This window comes from Petaurus breviceps, unplaced genomic scaffold (genome assembly GCF_028583685.1).
Source record: "Petaurus breviceps papuanus isolate PSGF00001 unplaced genomic scaffold, PetGlider_PUasm1.0 37, whole genome shotgun sequence".
In the NCBI taxonomy this organism is placed as follows: Eukaryota; Metazoa; Chordata; class Mammalia; order Diprotodontia; family Petauridae; genus Petaurus; species Petaurus breviceps.
In genome coordinates, this window is record NW_027186296.1 from 77,238,102 (window position 1) to 77,257,615 (window position 19,514).

General features: G+C 37.7%; 1 long non-coding RNA gene across 1 annotated transcript in view; it reads right to left on the bottom strand.

The window, feature by feature from the left end:
• Nucleotides 1-19,514, bottom strand: part of LOC138169400 (uncharacterized) — a 41,125-nt gene continuing 21,611 nt past the window's right edge. The window contains exon 2 of the long non-coding RNA XR_011170344.1: nucleotides 1-631. This is a non-coding gene — a long non-coding RNA (uncharacterized lncRNA). The remainder of the gene's footprint in view (nucleotides 632-19,514) is intronic.

Sequence of the window (19,514 nt, forward strand, 5' to 3'; positions counted from 1 at the left end):
TGACATCATTCAAAATACAGCATTTACTAAGTGTGATTAAATAATCTCCAAGGACTACCCCACCCCAGGACCTTCCAATCATTCAATCAATTACAAAGTCTCTGTTCTAAATACTTCTCCACCCCTAGGCTATACCTTAATTAAGTCCACCACAAAGCCCCTCTTCTTAAATGGAGATTAGTTACCAAACATAAGGTCAAAAGTTCCCCACCCCTGGATCACAATTGAATCTACCCCAGAGTTACATCAAGTTTAAACACAGCACTTAATACCCAAATGGAGGTCTTTTCTTCATTTTGACACGAGGCAAGTTCTCAGCAATCTTAGTTCCTGGGGAGACAAGGCTTAGCAAGGCCATAAGATACATTGCCAGTCCCTTCATGAATTCATCCTCTGTCTGTAGAACAGTCCTAGAACCCCTGAACACATTAGCAAAGCCCTCTCCCAGGATTTCTGTAAACATACAACAAGAAAATCCTTCTTCAGGGCTTCCGAACCAACAGAAAGGCTCCCAGACCCCTGCAACAACAGCACTGTCCTTCACCAGTGGACAGTATTCACTCTGTCTGCAGGACAGTCTCCAGACCCCTGCAACAACAGTACTGTCCCTCACCAGTGGACAGTATTCACTCTCTGTCTGCAGGACAGTCTCAGGGCTTCTTAGCGAACAGCCAGGTTCCAGGACTTCTTCAACAAAAGGACAGTCTTTCACCAATGGACAAATCTGGCAAAACAACATCAAAACAGACAGACAAAGTGCCAGCAAAACAGCCATGTCTCCTCAGTCCTTGGCAGCTCAGGGGGCAGGTCTCAAAAGTCCAGGGCAATTCAAAGCGGCCACCAGCAATTCTCTTAGTCTCTCTCTCTCCACGAGGTGCTGCTTCCGAAAAGATCTTCCGCCTCTCTCTAGTGTCTCTCCAAATCTACATCACCAGCTCCTCCCAGTTCAGGACTTTCTTTTCACATCAACAAGCCCATCCCACAGGTGGGATTAACAAACTCTGGGTTTTAACACAATCAATTTGAAAACCAAGCCAATACAGGGGAATCTTCAATTGCCATTACTATCACATCCTCCCATTGAGGTAAAGTCCAATCAGACTCTGACTTAACCTGAGTGATTTGGATTTTGGCCAGAGCCTGGAAATCCAGTATGATCTTGACTGAGACTGCCCCTTTTCCCTGTTCCTGTGGATATTTGGAGCATCTCTATGGAACTGGAGTATACCAGGCTATAGAGGAGAGGACCTATGTGGCAAGAGGAAAGGGTAGGAGCTGGTGTGAGTAGCTCTGATCTCTATGCTTCTGCTAAACACAGCAGGAAGTGTAGGATGGGTGCCCTCTCCAGAGAGCTGCCAGTCTGTGGAATGAGACAGAGGGAGAAGATAGTATCCTCAGGGTCTAACGAAGAGACACAACTCAACAGTGACAAAATCTCAGAGGTCATCTAATCAAGCTCAGAGGCAGGAGGGCAGGAATTATGTAATTTTTCTCTGTATTTCAAGTGCTTGGCACACAATAGGCACTAAATAAATTCCTGTTGATCACTTGATATGGCATATAACAAGCATTTGTTGAACCTTTATGATGTGCCAGGCACTGACAAATCCAAACAGGTAGTTCCTGCCTTCAAGGAGGTTATATTCTAATAGAGTAAGAAAACCAAAAATAGACCTAAAAAACAGGAGGCAAGGTACCTATAGAGGGGCATAGTGGTGAAGTCTGGAGAATAGTAACAGCCAAGAAAGGACTGAAACTTGGCTGGCCAGGTTCCATCCCCAAAATAAAAGCTCCAGAAGGAATTCACCAGAGGCAGAAGTAGGTCAACATGATGGAGAGAGAGATTACAGAGTGAGAAGTTATGAGGTGAAGTAAGAAAAAGAAAATAAAAACTTTTTTAAAACAAAAAAATATACATATTCTTAGCTGTGCTTGATAACTGAACAAAAATTTGTGTACAAGGGCATAAAAACCTTGCAAACAAATGCAAAAATTAATTGCACTTTTTACAGACCACGATGCAATAAAAAGTATATTCAGCAGAGGTCCACTGATGAAATGATTTTAAATTATTTGAAGAATAATCCTAAATAGTAGTAGAATCAAAAGAACCACTGCATGCATTATCTTGTTCAAACTATCTGTTCTTGTAAATGGGCTTTTCTTGAAATCCCATTTGATTTAATAGCCATTGTACTTTTCCCCTAACTTACTGGGGAGACCTCTTGTCTCTGGATAGCAGGTGTTTGCAGTGTATTCTCCTCAGGGTCCTGAGGATTCTCTGGAGCTATTTTGTAGCTCAGCTACTCATCTAGTATTTAAACTGCATGGGACAGGATAGTTTTCCATTAGTCTGCTATGTTGTAGGCTGCCTGCATAATAGAATTTCAAAACAGAATTGTAATCACTTCCTAAAGTTCTTGATGTCAAACTTTCATATCAGTATCACCACTTATATTTTTAAAAAATTATGTAGTATTTTTCCCTAGTTACATGTAAAAACAATTTTTGACATTTGTTTTTAAAGCTTTGAGTTCCAAATTCTCTCCCTTCCTCCATCTCCCCCCTCCCATTGAGAAAGCAAGCAATTCATTATAGGTTATGCGGGTATAGAAATGTAAAACATTCTCATAATTGTCATGCTGTGAAAGAAAACAGACGAAAACTCAAGAAAAGTAAAGTTAGTATAAAAAAAAGTATGATTTAATCTGTATTCAGAAACCATCAGTTCTTTCTCTGGGGATAGATAGCATTTTTCATCGTAAGCCCTTCATAGTTATCTTGGATCATTATATTGTTAAGAATAGCTAAATTATTCACAGCTGATCATCTTACAGTATTGCTGTTACTTTGTACATAGTACATTTCACTTTGTATCACCTCATGTAAGGTTTTTCTGAGAGCTTCTTACATATCATTTTGTATAACAGTAGTATTCTATCATGATCACATACCATAATTTGTTCAGCCATTCCCCAATTGATGGGCATCCCCTCAAACTCTAGTTCTTTGCCACCAGAAAAGAGTAGCTATAAACATTTTTGTATGTACATGTCCTTTTCCTTTTTGTTTTTTATCTCTTTGGAATATAGACCTAGTAGTGGTATTGCTGGGTCAAAGGGTATACATGGTTTTGGGCCTAGTTCAAAGTTACTTTATAGAGTGGTTGAATCAGTTCACAACTCTACCAAAATGCATTAATGTCTCATTTTTCCCACTTCCCCTCCAACATTTGTTATTTTCCTTTTCTGTCCTATTAACCAATCTAATAGGTATCAGGTAGTGCCTTAGAATTGTTTTAATTTTGCATTTTTCCAGGCAATAGTGAGTTAGAGCATTTTTCATAAGGCTATAGATAGCTTTGATTACTTCATCTGAAAACTTCCTATCTTTTGCTCTTTTATCATTTGACTTTTTTTTTTTTTAAGCAGTCGGGGTTAAGTAACTTGCTCAAGGTTACACAGCCAGTTATTTCTGGGTGTGGTGCTAAGTATCTGAGCCCAGATTTGATCCCCAGGTCATCCCGACACTGGAGCCGGTGCTCTTACTCGCTGAGCCACCTGGCCGCCCCAACTTAGTCTGTTTTTTAAAGTGTTACTTTCTTCAGTATTTTTTTGTGTGTCCTTTACCAAGCTGTTGACTTATTTTTCATGATTTTCTTGCATCACTCATTTCTCTTCCCAATTTTTCTTCTCTCTCTTACTTGATTTTCAGAATGCTTTTTTGTGCTCTTCCATGGCCTGAGACCAATTCATATTTTTCTTGGAGGCTTTGCATGTAGGAACTTTGACTTTGTTATCTTCTTCTGACTGTATTTTGATCTTCCTTGTAACCATAGTAACTATGGTCAGATTTTATTTTTTCTGTTTGCTTATTTTCCCAACCTATTTCTTGACTTTTAACTCTGTTAAAGTAGGGTTCTGCTGGGGGGGGGGAGGGGCACTGTCCCAAGTTTCAAGAGTTTTGTACAGCTGTTTTCAGAGATATTTCTAGGGACCTATAAATTTTCATTTCTTCCAAGGTAGTGTAATCTAAGGAAAGGTATTTACTCCTCTCTTGGCCTGTGCTCTAGTCTGTGAGTGACCATAAGCACTCTTTTTTGCCCCAGAACTATGATATGGTTCCTCACTTCACTGCAGCATGCAAACTCTGGTGTACTAGTGTTCCTCCTTGCCCTGGGACTGCCACTGGGTGGTACAGTGGATAAAATGCTGGGTCTGGAGTCAGGAAGACCTGAATTCAAATCCCACATCAGACACTAGCTGTGTGATTCTGAGCAAACCAATTAACCTCTGCTTTAGTTTTCTCAATGGTAAAATGAGCATAATAATAGCATCTGTCTCAAAGGATTGTTCTGAGGATCAAGTAAGATAATATTTGTAAAAAGGACTTAGAACAGTGCTGGGCACGTAGTAGGTGCTTTTACTTATTCCTTTCCCTTTCCCTCCCCTGGTTGTGAGTCTTTATATCTTCTCTGTCTTTTTGGATGCCCACGCATGAATTGGTAAGTAAGCATGACTTTTACTCAGTGATCAAAAACTGGCACAAAACCTATGGCATTTTTGGTAGCATTGCATGCATGCCCTAGAAAAGACACATGCTCAGGGCAGAATCAAGATGGCAGAATAGCAGTAAGAACATTTGAACTCTCACAGCTTTTCCACAATGATTTAGAAAACACTAGACTCAGTCTTGTTTGGTTTGGGAAATCCAAGCGAAAAAATAGCAGGTCTTTGAACACTAGGTACAGGATCTGGTCAGGAGTGAGCAGAGAGAGTCTGTACGCTAGGGAAAGAAGAGGTCCTAGATCCAGCACAAGGGGCTTGACTTCGTGTAATATGTAGATACAGTTACTAGCTGGCATTTCTGTTACTACCCAGTCCTAGGTCACAGATCCACGATGGACAGTTTGGGGATCTGTGCCTAGATGTGTTGTTTCAGGGTGAGGAGTGGTTGCTGACCCTAGTGTCCTGAGCAAGGAACAAATTCAAAATCAAATAGTAGCTGTGTGACTCAGAAACCTGAAGCAGGGCAGGGTCTAAGCTGCAATCTCCAGCCAGGTCAGAAGCCTTTAGTGTAGTAACCAAGGCAGAAATACCAGACCAAAAAAAAGCTTATAATTCTGTCACTTCAAACCAGCAGAGCTTTCCAGTGGATTGATTTTGGCAACAGTCTACTGGAATTTCTAACCAGGGACAATGTAATATTACAGACCCAAATCCAGGTTAGGAATTTACTAGCTCAGATCAGGGTGGCAATAACCAGACTTTACCCTATATCAAGCCACATTGGTGGCATGAAAGCTTACAAGTCCCCAGCCTGAGTTGTCCCTGAGAACCTAGAATAATAGTACTAAATACCCAAAGAAAACAGCAGAAGGATCAAAGAGGACAAAAGCTCAGCTGAGATGGTTCCCACAGAAGTGTTCAAAGTCAGGAAGTAGGCTGGAAGAATAATGAGCAAACACAAAAAAGAATACCATCATAAAAAAAAAAAAAAACTATTACGGTGATAAAAGATATTCAAGAGACAAAACCAGAAGAAAACTCAAAAATACCTGCATACAAAGCCTCAAAGAAAGACAAAGCTAGAGCACAAGTCCAATCAGAATTGTTAGAAGATATGAAGCAAAAATTTTTTAAAAGAGCAAGAAATTATTTTGAAAATTGAGTGTGCTACAGAAAAAGTAGAAAAAGAAATGAGAGCTATGGAAGAGAGACATAAAAAGATAGTAAACAGCTTGGCACAACAGATGTAAAACCTTGCCAAGCAACAAACTCCATGAAAATTTGAATGGACCAAATAGAAGATAACTATGAGACAACCAGAAATATCAAGACAGAGTTAAAAGACTTTTAAAAGATAGAAAAGTTATCTCAAAAAAAAAAATGATAAATAGATCAAGGACAGAAAATTTAAGGCTTGTTGGACTATCTGAAAGCCAAGACTCTCTCTTCATCAAAAAGCCTAGATAATATATTTCAAGAAATCATAAAAGAAAAATTCCCATATATCTGAGAACTAGAGGATAAAATAAAAATGAAAGAAACCCAAGATGACAGTTCCCGGGGATATTATAGAAGAAATCCAGACTTTCCAGATTAAAAAAATAAAAACTACAAGCATCTAGAAAGAATGCAAGTACCAGAGAACCAGTCAGGATCCCACAAAATTTAGCAGCCACCACTAAAAAGCAGATAATTTGAAGTAGTATTCTAAGAGATAAAAGATGTAGGCTTATGGTTTGCCCAGAAAAACTGAGTGAAGTCCTACAGGGGAATAAATGGACTTTTTTTTTTTAAATAAGCAATTGGGGTTAAGTAACTTGCTCAAGGTTACACGGCCAGTTGTTTCTGGGTGTGGTGGTAAGTATCTGAGCCCAGATTCGATCCCAGGTCATCCCGACTCTGAGGCTGGTGCTCTTACTCACAGTGCTACCTGGCCACCCCCAATAAATGGACTTTTAGTGAAGCTGGAGTTCCAAGAAAAGACCAGAAGTAAAACAAATACAGGTGTTAAGAGAAACAAAGTAAATAGGGAGCAACCGTGAGAGGCTACACAGACAAACTTTATTATAACATAGAGATGACACGTATATCCCCTTAGAATTCTATTATCAACAGGGGTCATAGCCTAAAAAGAGGACCTCAGAAAGGTTCTATTCTTGTTCTGATGATATTAAAGGAAGAAGGGGGAAGGAAGAGGAATATACTATGTCAGGGAGGAGGGAGAGGTAAAGATGAAGAAAATTATCGCAATTGGGGTGCACAATTAGAAGTCTATGTAAAAAAGGAGGAAAGGGGTGGGGAGGAGTGGGGACATTTGAACTTCACTCATCTGAACTAGTCAAAAGACGGAAGAAGACAAACACAATGGGTACAGAAATAATGTTGCTCAAGAGGGAAACATGAGGGAAAGGGGAGAAGGAAAAGGGGGAAATAAGAGGGAGGGCAGATTAAGGAAGGGATTAATAAAGTAGGGTCAGGAGACAAAGCAAAGGAAAAGTATAGAAAGGATGGGGGGAAATATGCAACAATCATAAATGTGAATGTAGATGGGATGAACCCTCCCATAAAATGGAAGAGGATAGTAGACTGGAGTAGAAAGCAGAATTGAAATAGAAAGGTGCACATAGAGTTAAAATATGAGACTAGAGCAATATCTTATGTTTTCAGTGAAGTAAAAAAGGCACAGGTAGCAATCATGATTTCAGACAAAGCCATAGAAAAAATAAACCTAGTTAAAAGAGATAAACAGGGAAACTTTTGCTGAAAGTTACTATGGACTATGAATTACTAATTAAATATGAGTTCCAGGGAGAACTATATAGTCAAACTACAATATTGGGAGACCTTGATTTACTACTTTCAAACTTAGACAAATAAACAAAAAGACCTGAAGGATCTGAGAGGAATTCTAGAATAGTTACATATGGTAGACCTCAAGAGACTACTGAATGGTAATAGAAAGAAATATATAGGGGAGGGATAAATGGGATACAATGGTCAGGTAAAAAAACATCAAAAAAAATTTAAAAGACTATACATATTCTCAGCTGTGCATGATACCTGAACAAAAATTGACTGTGTACAAAGGTATAAAAATCTTGCAAAAGAATACAAAAATTAAATGTATTTTTTACAGACCAAAATGCAATAAAAAGTATATTCAGCAGAGGCCCATTTATGAAATGATTAAAAATTATTTGGAGAATAAACCTAAAAAGTAGGTGAATCGAAGAATAAATGTAATCAATAATTTCATTAAGTCATCAGTTAGACAACATATTGAAATTTTGGGAATGTAACCAAAGCAGTCGTTGGGGGAGAATATGTATCTCTAGTATAGGAGATAAAAGATTTTGGGCATAGAAATGAAAAAAAAAACAAACCTAGAGAGCCAACAAATTAAAAACACCAAATACCAAAGGCAAAATCCTAAAAATCAAAGCAAAGATTAACAAAATTGAAAGGAATAAAAAAACAAAATAAAACCATTGAATTAATAAATAAGAAGTAGGAGTTTGGGTTTTGGGGGGAGAGGAGAAACAATAAAGTAAATAAGCTGTCAGCTAAATTTACTTAAAGAAGGAAGAAAACCCAAAAATTACCAGTACTAAAAATTATATAGGTGAACTCACAAGCAATAAAGAAATAAAATAATTATATTTTGTCTATATACCAGTAAAACTGGCAATAGAAAATGAATGTTTATAAAAATATAAAATGTCCAGATTAACAGAACCACAAATTGAGGATATACATAGCTCAACCTTAGAAAAGGAAATTAAACAAACCTTGAATGAACTCTCAAAAGAAAAAAAAATTCAAGGATCAGATGGATTTACAAATGAATTCTATCAAACAATTTCAATACTGCTTGAAATTTTTCATAAACTGCTTGAAAAAAATAGGAAAAGAAGGGGTCTAATAAGTGCAAATATGACCTTGTTACCTACACCAGGAAGAGTCAAAACCATACACCAAAATCCCTTAACATTTATGCAAAATTATTAAATAAAATATTAGTAAGGATACTATAGTAAAATATCACAAGAATTATGCTCTATAACCAGCCTGGATTTATACAAGAAAGAACTAGTTCAATATTAGAAAAACTATAAATATTATTGACTATAATAGTAGCAAGAATAACAAATATTATATGATTACTTTGATACAGAAAAAGCTTTTGGCAATATATAACACCCATTCCTGTTAAAAACAAATTGTAGATAGCCTAGATAATATCTACCTAAAACCACGAGCCATCATTATCTGTAATACAGATAAACTAGAGTTCTTTCCAATAAAATAAAGGGTAAAGCAAAGATATCCATCATCACCATTACTATTCAATATATGCTAAAAGTACTAGCTATAACAAGAAAACGATAAAAAAGAATTGAGGGAATAAAAACAGGCATAGGAGAAACAATGTCGCTTTTTTTGCAAGTGATATAATGGCTTACTTAGAGACTCCTAGAGATTGAATTTTAAAAATTAGTTGAAAATATTAAGAGCTTTATTGAAGTAGCAGGGTATAAAATAAACCCACATAAAGCTTCTGTATTTCTGTGTATTACCAACAAAATTCAGCAGGAAGAGACAGGAAGAAAAATTCCATTTAAAATAACTACAGAAAGTATAAAATATTTGGGAGTCTACTTGCCAAGGTACTCACAGGAACTATATGACCACAACTACAAAACACTTTTCACAATTAAAGATAGACTTAAATGACTGGAGAAAGATCAATTGCTCATAAGAAGGTCAATATAATAAAAACATATTTAAATTATTTGTTGAGTGTCGTACTAATCAAACTATTAGAGGGTTGTTTTATAGAGCTTGAAAAATAACAATTCATCTGGACAAACAAAAGGTAAAGAATCGCAAATGTATTAGTGAAAAAAAAAAACAAAGCAAGAGCATCTAGCAGTCTCAGATCTCATTTTATACTACAAGGCAGTAATGATCAAAACAATTTACTGCTGGTTAAGAAGTAGAAAGGTTGATCCCTGGAAAAGATTATATATAATGTACAGAAGTAAATTAATATAGAAATCTATTATTTGATAAATCCAAAGAACACAGTTACTGAGGCAAGAATCGGCTAATCAACAAAAATGTTAAAACTTTTGTAAGACCCATGAAGCTAAAATTAGGAGATAAGCAAGCAAATTGGGGAAAAAAATCTTTGGAGAATATTTCTTTTATTAAGGTGTCGTTTTTAAGATATATAGGGAACTGATTTATATTTGTAGGAATAAAAACCATTACACAATTGTTAAATGGTCAAAGGATATGAATAGGCAGTTTTTAGAGGACGAAATTCTATTGAAAGCTATTAATAGGTATATGAAAAAATGCTCTAAATCACTAGAAATGCAAATTAAAAGAACTATGAAGTTCTACTTCATATCTATCAGATTGGCAAAATTGACCAGAAAAGGAAAATGCCAAATGCCAAAGGGATTGTTGGACATCAGGTACATTATTGCGCAGTTGGTGGGACCACAAAATGGGCCAACCATTTTAGAAAGCAAATAGGAACTATGCCCCCAAAACTATTAAATTATGCATACCCCTTGACCCAGTGATATCACTGCTAGGTCTATACCCCAAAAAAATCAGAGTGAGGAAAAGGACCCATATATGCAAACATTTATATAGCAACTCTTTTTGTAGTGGCAAATAATTGGAGACTGAGGAAGTGCTCATCAATTGGGAAATGACTGACAAGTTATGATATGTGAATATAATGGAATACTGTTGTGCTGTGTAAAATGAAATAGATGGTTTCAGAAAAACCTGGGTAAACATGTTTGAACTGATGCAGAGTGGAGTGATTAGAACTAGGAGAACACTTGATGTAATATCAAGATTGTATAAACAGCTTTGAAAGGCTTGGGAACTCTGATCAACAAAATAGCCAACCATAATTCCAGAGGACTTGTGATGAAACATGCTACCCACCTTCTAATAGAGAGGTGATGGTCTCAAGGTGTGGACTGAGGCATATTTTTATTTTCCAGACATAGCCAATGTAGCAATCAGTTTTGTTTGACTCTGTGTTTGTAACGAGAATTTTCTTTTTCTTTCTCATTGGGAGTAAGGAGCGATTTGAGGGAGAGGAGGTGGTTCTTCATCTGAAAATAAATTTAACTTAAAAAAAAATATGGTAACTCCTTTAATTCTTGTTATTCAGGCCTTGAGATCCCAGGGGGCTTAGTAGCATGTGATTATAACCCTAAGGTATAGTTCTAGACTCCTTGAATTTGGCCAAAACCAATTTCTTTCTTTCTTGTTTTCTTTTTGGAGGGGGTAATGCAGGGCAATTGGGGTCAAGTAACTTGCCCAAGGTCCCAGGGCTAGTAAGTGTTAAGTGTCTGAGGTGAAATTTGAACTCCAGTTCTCCTGACTCCAGGGCTGGTGCTCTATTCACTGTGCCACCCAGTTGCCCCCAAAACCAATTTCCTTTTAAGTCATTTGCTCTCAAAATCTCTACTAGATACTGATATATACTTATATATGTAAATTTTGTCTCTTATAATAGAATTTGTAAACTCCTTAGACACAGAGAGAGATTGTATCCTCAGGTCCTAGGTAGAAGGTGCTTAATTAACTTGTCGCTACAGTTTAGAGCTCCTCCTGGTGGTAAGCAATGATTTTGCAGCCCGAGTAACTTCCAACCACTCTTTTTTTTTTTTTTAAATAAAAATACTTTTAATAGGTATAAAGTAGTGAACACAAAGAAGTTAAATATAAAGAAGTTTGGGAGGAAGGGCAATTAGCTTTTTTTTTTTACTATGACTTTTTCCCCCAATCCTCAAAACTCTTGCCCTTTTCAGATGGTGAAGATCTTTCAAATCAATCTCTCTATACTTTCAAAATTCACCTCCAGCACAGATTTCTTCCCTATGAATTTAGTCTGGTTTAGTTTCTCTTCCTATCTTTCTTTTCTTTTCTTTTTTTTATTTTTCAAGTGCTTTATTAACTTCTGATTTACGTCATTCATTTCTGCCAGATTTTGAGTTACAAATTTTCTCCCCATTTTTCCCTTACCCATCGCCCCAAAATAGCAGTCCCACAGGATATCCCCTCCTCCAATCTGCTCTCTCTCCCATATCTTCTCCCATAGCCCCTTCGACTTTTCCAGTAGGGCATGGTCGATCTCTATGCCCCAGTGCCTGTATATATTATTTCCCAATTACGTGTAAAATAGTACTAATAATAGTATATGTGTGTATATATATATATATATATATATATATATATATATATATATATATATATATATATATATATAAACATTTGATTTTAAAACTTTGAATTCCAGATTCATTCCCTTCCTCCCTTGTCACCCATCCTTACTGGGAAGATAAGCAGTTCAGTATAGGTTGTACATGTGTAGCTAATGCAAAACATTAACATAGTAGATATATTGTAAAAGACTGACTATATTTCCTTCCCTCCCATCCCATCTCCCACTTGTTCTATTCTCTACTTTGATCCCATCCCTTTTCAAAAGTGGGTGCTTCCAACTTCCCTCCCCCCCAGCCTGCCCTCCCTTCCATTATCCCCCCTCTCATCCCCTTCCTCCCTACTCTCCTGGAGGGTGAGATACCCTATTTAGTGTGTATTTCATTCCCAAGCCAAATTCAATGAGAATAAGATTGACCCATTCCCTTTTGCCTTTCTATTCTCCCCCTCCATTGTAACCATTTTCCCTTGCCTCTTCCATATGAGATGGTCCTGTGCCCTCTATTTATGTATACCTGTAAACATATATACACACATTCACATATGTATTCATACGCCCGTATACTCTCCGATATAGACATATACATATTTCTATTCCCTTCAACTATTTTCATACTGAGAAAAGTTTCATCAGTTACAATTATTGTTTTTCCATATAGGAATGTTAATAGTTCAACTCTGATAAGTTCCTTATGATTTCTTTTCCCTGTTTACCTTCTCATGCTTCTTGTATCTGAATGTCAGATTTTCTATTCAACTCTGGTTTTTTTCAGCAAGAATGCTTGAAAGTCCTCTATTCTACTGAATGACCATATTTTCCCCTGAAACATGATACTCAGTTTTGCTGGGTAGGTGACTCTTGCTTTTAATCCCAGATCCTTTGCCCTCCGGAATATCATATTCCAAGCCCTTCGATCCTTCAGTGTAGAAGCTGCCAGGTCCTGGGTTATCCTGATTGTGTTTCCACAATATTCAAATTGTTTCTTCCTGGCTGCTTGTAATAATCTATCTGGGAATTCTGGAACCTGGCTATAATATTCCTAGGAGTTTTCTTTTTGGGATCTTTTTCAGGAAGTGATCAGAGGATTCTTTCAACCTCTATTTTGCCCTCTGGTTCTAAAACATCAGGGAAGTTTTCTTTGTGAACTTCCTGGAGGATGATTTCTATGTTCTTTCTTTGATCATGGCTTTCAGATAGTCCAATAATTTTAAAATTATCTCTCCTGGATCTATTTTCCAGGTCAGTGGTTTTTCCCATGAGATATTTCACATTGCCTTCTATTCTTTCATTTGTTTGGATCTCTTTAACAGCATCTTGATTTCTCATAAAAGTCATTAGCTTCCATTTGTTCCAATCTAATTCTGAAGGAATGATTCTCCTTGGTGAGCTTTTGAGATTCTTTTTCCATCTGGCAAATTTGGCTTTTTAAGGCATTCTTCTCCTTATTGCCTTTTTGAGCCTCTTTTGCCATTTGAGTTAGTCTATTTTTTAAGGTAGTATTTTCCTCAGTCAGTCTGTTGACTCTCATTTCTTAATTTTCTTGCATCATTCTCATTTCTCTTCCCAATTTTTCCTCCATTTCTCTTATCTACTTCTTAAGGTCCTCTATGGCCTGTAACCAGCTCATATTTTTCTTTGAAGCTTTTGGTGCAGGAGCTCTGACTTCACTGTCTTCCTCCTTTTCCATGCTTTGCTCCTTTTTGTCCCCAAAATAGGAGTCTAATGTTGGATTCTTCTGTTTGCTTTGTTTCCTTTGCCTGGTCATGTTGCCATTCAATTAGTTGACTTTTGGGCTTTTTGCCACAGTAGGATTCTGCTACCAGACAGGGGAGCTTTGTACCAAACACTGGGGTTTTCTCAGCTGCCAGAGGTATTAGTTGGGTGACCTCTCTGAAGCCCCCACCTGCTCTGGCAAGTTGGACACACACTCCAGGACCTTAACCCTAGACTGCAATCCAGTTCCAAGCACGTTAAAGGAAGAGTGATTACCCCTCAGACTGGTTGCTTGGTCCCTCTACAATCTGCAGGCCAGGGGCTGAAGCTGCCACTTGGCTGGCGGCTGTGCCACAGCTCTCAGCATCTTCTTGTGGGGGGCAAAAGCCACGCACTCCCAACTACTGGGTCCCAAAGTCCAGACTGTACTGACTTCTCACTTTGTCCTTCGCATGTATGTGTTGATAATTGTGTACCACCACAGCTGCTGGTGATCTGGAGTTCCTCCAGCTGGCAGCTGGTCAGGCCCGCCTTGGGGCTAAAACCTTGGGGTGGAGATGGGCTCGGCTCTGAGAGCGCTGTGCTGGCCGATTCCTGGTGGCCTGCCAGTCTGTCTTCAGTGGGGGGTCAGCTTCTCTGTGTCATTTTGTGAGTTCTGTAGCTCCAAAGTTTGTTCAGAGTCCTCTTTTACGTGGATAGGAGGTGGTGAGAGTCAGAGCCAAGTGGAGGTCCTGTTTCTACTCCGCTATCTTGACTCTGCCCCTTTTTTTGGTAAATTTTAAAAATTTAAACTTAAATACAAAATGAGAAAAGAGAAGAAAAGTTGCCATGAACACAGCAGAACATAACAGAGGATACAATATAAAACAATAAATTTCCATCTCAACAAAACCTACATAATAAGTACTATACATTATTTTTAAAGCTGCTCAGCTTTTCTTCTGTTCTGTACTGTGCACTTCCTACTTTAGTTTTCCCCTCCCTCCCTCACTCCTATCCTAAAGAAGGCTACAATTAAGCAGAGATACATACACACACACACACACACACACACACACACACATATATATACACATACATAGATATCTAGAAACACACATATGCATTCATACACCTATTTGTAAGACTGTGCTATGCTTATTTCCACTTGTCATCTGTTTCTCTGAAGGTGGATAGCATCTTCCTTCATAAATCCAAGTCTTTCCATGTTTTTCTACATCAACTAGCTCATCATTTCCTACACTACAGCAATATTTCAACCCAATCATATCCTGAGACATTGCCTATGAAAGTTTCCACCCTAATTTTCTGCATTCCTTCTATATTTGGTGGCACAGGTTTTACTTATACAAGAAAATTTTAATTTAAAATAATAAAAATTAACCATTGTATTTCAACAATGCTCTCATCTTATAATATAGTTAAAGGTCTGATACTACTGAATCTGTTTCCTTTATATCTTTTTTCCCTGGTTTCTTTGAAGTTCCTGACCTTTTGTTCTTCCAAATGAACTTCATTATTTCTCTTACTCAGTAAGATAACATTTTAGTAATTCAATTGGGATGGTACTGGATAAATAGATTAGATAAAATTGTCATTTTAAAAATTATATTGACTTTACCTACCCATAAACAATTAATATTACTTCAGTTATTTAGATCTGACTTTATATGTATAAAAATGTCCCATGTTTATGTTCAGATAATTACCGTGTCTATTTTGGCAGGTATACTCTCAGGTATCTTATACTGGCTAGTTATTTCAGATGGACAAAAACAATGTTGAATAATTGCTCACATATAGTGTAGTTTCCCTATTTTTCTCTTTTGATTAAATATATTTTAGTTTTAACTTTGTCTGAGATCTTGATTAGTACCCCTGCTTTTTTTACATAATAAATTCTACTCCTAACCTTTATTTTATCTTTGTGTGTATCTCTCATTTTTACAGCATTTCCTGAAAGCAATATATTGGTGAATTCAAATTTTTAATCTGCTATCAGTTTCTATTTTATGGATAAATTCATCCCACTAACATTCTAAGCTATAATTTCTTGTTGTATATTTTCTTCCTTCCTATTTTTCTTTGCTATCCTTCTCAACTTATTGCTCTCCCTCCTCATTCCTCTGCCTTGTTTCTACCCACTTCCTTGCCTTAACTTATCCTCTCCTCCAAGAATCTTTCCCTTTTCCTCTCCCCTGACTCTATCCTCTTGCCCTCTTATTTCTTTCTGAATTTAGAAGACTTTTATACCCATATATATGTTGTTCCCTCTTTAACCCATTCCTAATGAGAGTATGGTTCCAGCACTACACACCTTCCTTGCCTCCCCACCCCCACTAGCTTCTTCAGTATCAGTTTTTCCTTTTATACCTCATTTGTATGAGATAATTATTCCTTTTTATTCCTCCCTACATGTTTTTTTTTAGAATCACCCCATCTTACTCAGTTTAGTCCAAGCCTTTCTTTCAAACTACCCAAATAATGATGATGGTCATAAAAGTACTGGTAATATTTTCACATATAAGAAGCAAACAATTTGACCTTATAGAGCTTTAATGTTTGCTTATATGTTTAATGTTTACCTCCTGAATCTTATATGTCAATTTTTTTCCTTAAGTTCTGCTGTTTTTGTCAGAAATACCTGAAAGTCTTTCAGTTCATTAAATATTTTTTTTTCTCATTCAGGATTATACTTAACATTGCGGGGTAAGTTACCCTCTGGGTCATAACCCCAACTCTTTTGCTCTACAAAATATAGTATTCCAAGACCTAAGATCCTTCAACATAGTAGTTGCTAGGTCTTTTGTAATTCTTATTGTGGCTCCATGATATTTAAATTGTTTTTTTTTTTGTTGTTGTTGTTTCCAATATTTTCTCCTTAACCTGGGAACTTTGAAACATGATTAGGATATTCCTTCTATTTTCCTCCTGGGATCCCTTTCAGGTGGTAAACAGTGGATTTTTTCTATTTCTGATTTGACTTCTTGTTCTAGAACTTCAGGATAATTTTCCTTGATAATTTCTTGTAATACTGTATCAAGATTCTTTTTTTTTAATTATAATTTTCATGCAGTCTATTATATTATTTTTCCTCAGTCTGTTCTTCAGATCAGCTGTTTTTCTGATGAAATGTTTCACATTTTCTTCTATTTTTTCATTCTTTTGATTTTGTTTTATTATTTCTTGGTGTTTTAGAACATCATTAGTTTCCCGTTGGTCAATTCTAGTTTTCAAGGAATTATTTTCTTCTTTAAGTTTTTGGTTTTCTGTTGTTTTTTTTTTTTTTTTTTTTTTTAGCAATTAGGGTTAAGTAACTTGCTCAAGGTTACATGGCCAGGTGTTTCTGGGTGGGTGCTAAGTGTATGAGCCCAGATTTGATCCCAGGTCATCCCAACTCTGGGGCTGGTGCTTTTACTCGCTGTGCTACCTGGCCACCCCTGGTTTTCTATTTTAACTTGGTTGACTTTCTTTTCCTAATTTTCTTGATTTCCCTGGATTGCTCTTATTTTTTTTTTTCTAATTTTTCCTCGATCTCTCTTATTTGATTTTTAAAATCCTTTTTCAGTTCTTCCAAGAAACCTTTTTGTGCTTGGGACCATTTGATTTTTCTCATTGAAAAAGCAGTGGATTGGGGGCGGAGCCAAGATGGCGGAGTAGAAGCAAGACTTTCCCGCAGCTCCGGCTTCCACCCTCCCCAATCCATGTAAAAAGGGGACTCTAAACAAACTTTGGAGCTGCAGAACCCACAAAATGACACAGAGAAGCTAACCTCCCACTGAGGACAGCCCGGCAGGCCAGCAGGAATCCGCGCCCAGGCTTTAGCCCCAGGGCAGGCCTGACCAGCCACTGGCCAGAGGGACTCCAGATCAGCAGCAGCTGTGGCTGTTTCCAGATTTATCAACACATAGACACAAAGGACAAAGTGAGAGGTCAGTAGAGTCTGGACTTTGGGACCAGTAAGTGGGAGTGCTTGGCTTTTACCCCCAGGGCAAAAAGCCTCTGAGATGCCAGCACAGCCAGCCAGCGCTGGGTGGTAGCTTCAGCTCCTGGCCTGCAGAGTGTAGGGAGACCAAGCACCAGTCTGAGGGGTAATCGCTCTTGCTTTAACCTGCTTGGATCTGGATTGCAGTCTAGGGTGGAGGTTCTGGGGTGTGTGTCCAGCTTGCCAGAGGGTGTGGAGACCTCAGAGAGGGCACCCATCTAATACCTCTGGCAGCTGAAAAAACCCCAGTGTTTGGGACGAAAGCTCCCCTGTCTGGTGGCAGAGTCCTACTGTGGCAAAAAGCCCAAAAGTCAAGTAATTGAGTGGCAAGATGAGCAGGCAAAGGAAACAAAGCAGACAGAAGATTCCAACAATACACTTCTATTTTGGGGACAAAAAGGAGCAAAGCATGGAACAGGAGGAAAACAGTGAAGTCAGAACTCCTGCACCAAAAGCTTCAAAGGAATATACAAGCTGGTTACAGGCCATACAGGACCTTAAGAAAGATCTTGAAAACCAAATAAGAGAAGTGGAGGAAAAATTGGGAAGAGAAATGAGAACAATGCAAGAAAATTATGAAATGAGAGTCAACAGCCTGACTGAGGAAAATAATACCTTAAAAAACAGATGGACTCAAATGGCAAAGGAGGCCCAAAAAGGCAATGAGGAGAAGAATGCCTTAAAAAGCCTAATTTGCCAGATGGAAAAAGAATCTCAAAAACTCAATGAGGAGAATCATTGCTTCAGAATTAGATTGGAGCAAATGGAAGCTAATGACTTTATGAGAAATCAAGATGCTGTTAAAGAGATACAAACAAATGAAAAAATAGAAGGCAATATGAAATATCTCATGGGAAAAATCACTGACCTGGAAAATAGATCCAGGAGAGATAATTTAAAAATTATTGGACTGCCTGAAAGCCATGACTATAGTAAGAACCTAGAAATCATCCTCCAGGAAGTTCACAAAGAAAACTGCCCTGATGTTTTAGTACCAGAGGGCAAAATAGAGGTTGAAAGAATCCACTGATCACCTCCTGAAAAAGATCCCAAAAAGAAAACTCCTAGGAATATTATAGCCAGGTTCCAGAATTCCCAGATTATGGAGAGAATATTACAAGCAGCCAGGAAGAAACAATTTGAATATTGTGGAAACACAATCAGGATAACCCAGGACCTAGCAGCTTCTACACTGAGGGATCGAAGGGCCTGGAATGTGATATTCCGGAGGTCAAGGGAGCTGGGATTAAAACCAAGAGTCACCTACCCAGCAAAACTGAGTATCCTGTTTCAGGGGAAAATATGGTCATTCAGTGGAATAGAGGACTTTCAAGCATTCTTGCTGAAAAAACCAGAGCTGAATAGAAAATTTGACATTCAGATACAAGAAGCAAGAGAAGCATGAGAAGGTAAACAGGGAAAAGAAATCATAAGGAACTTATCAAAGCTGAACTATTTTTTTTTAAAGCAATTGGGGTTGAGTGGCTTGCTCGGGGTTGCATGGCCAGTTGTTGTTTCTGGGTGTGGTGCTGGGTGTCTGGGCCCAGATTTGATCCGGGTCGTCCCGGCACTGAGGCCGGTGCTCTTGCTTGCTGAGCCACTTGGCCAAAGTTGAACTATTAACATTCCTACATGGAAAAACAATAATTGCAACTTATGAAACTTTTCTCAGTAGTTGAAGGGATTAGAAATATATATATATATTATATATATATGTCTTTATATGAGGGTATGCAGGCATATGAATACATATGTGAATGTGTGTATATATGTTTACAGGTATACATAGATAGAGGGCACGGGACCAATTTAACAGGAAGGGATGATACTTAAAAGGTGAAATTAAGAGATGAGAGGGATATAATGAGAGGAGATGGGGAGATACAGAGTGGGGCAACTATCTCATACAGAAGAGGCAAGGGAAAATGGTTACAATGGAGGGGAAGAATAGGAAGGCAAAAGGGAATGGGTCAACCTTATTCCTATTGAATCTGGCTTGAGGAGGGAGGGAAATACACACTAAATAGGGGATCTCACCCTCCAGGAGAAT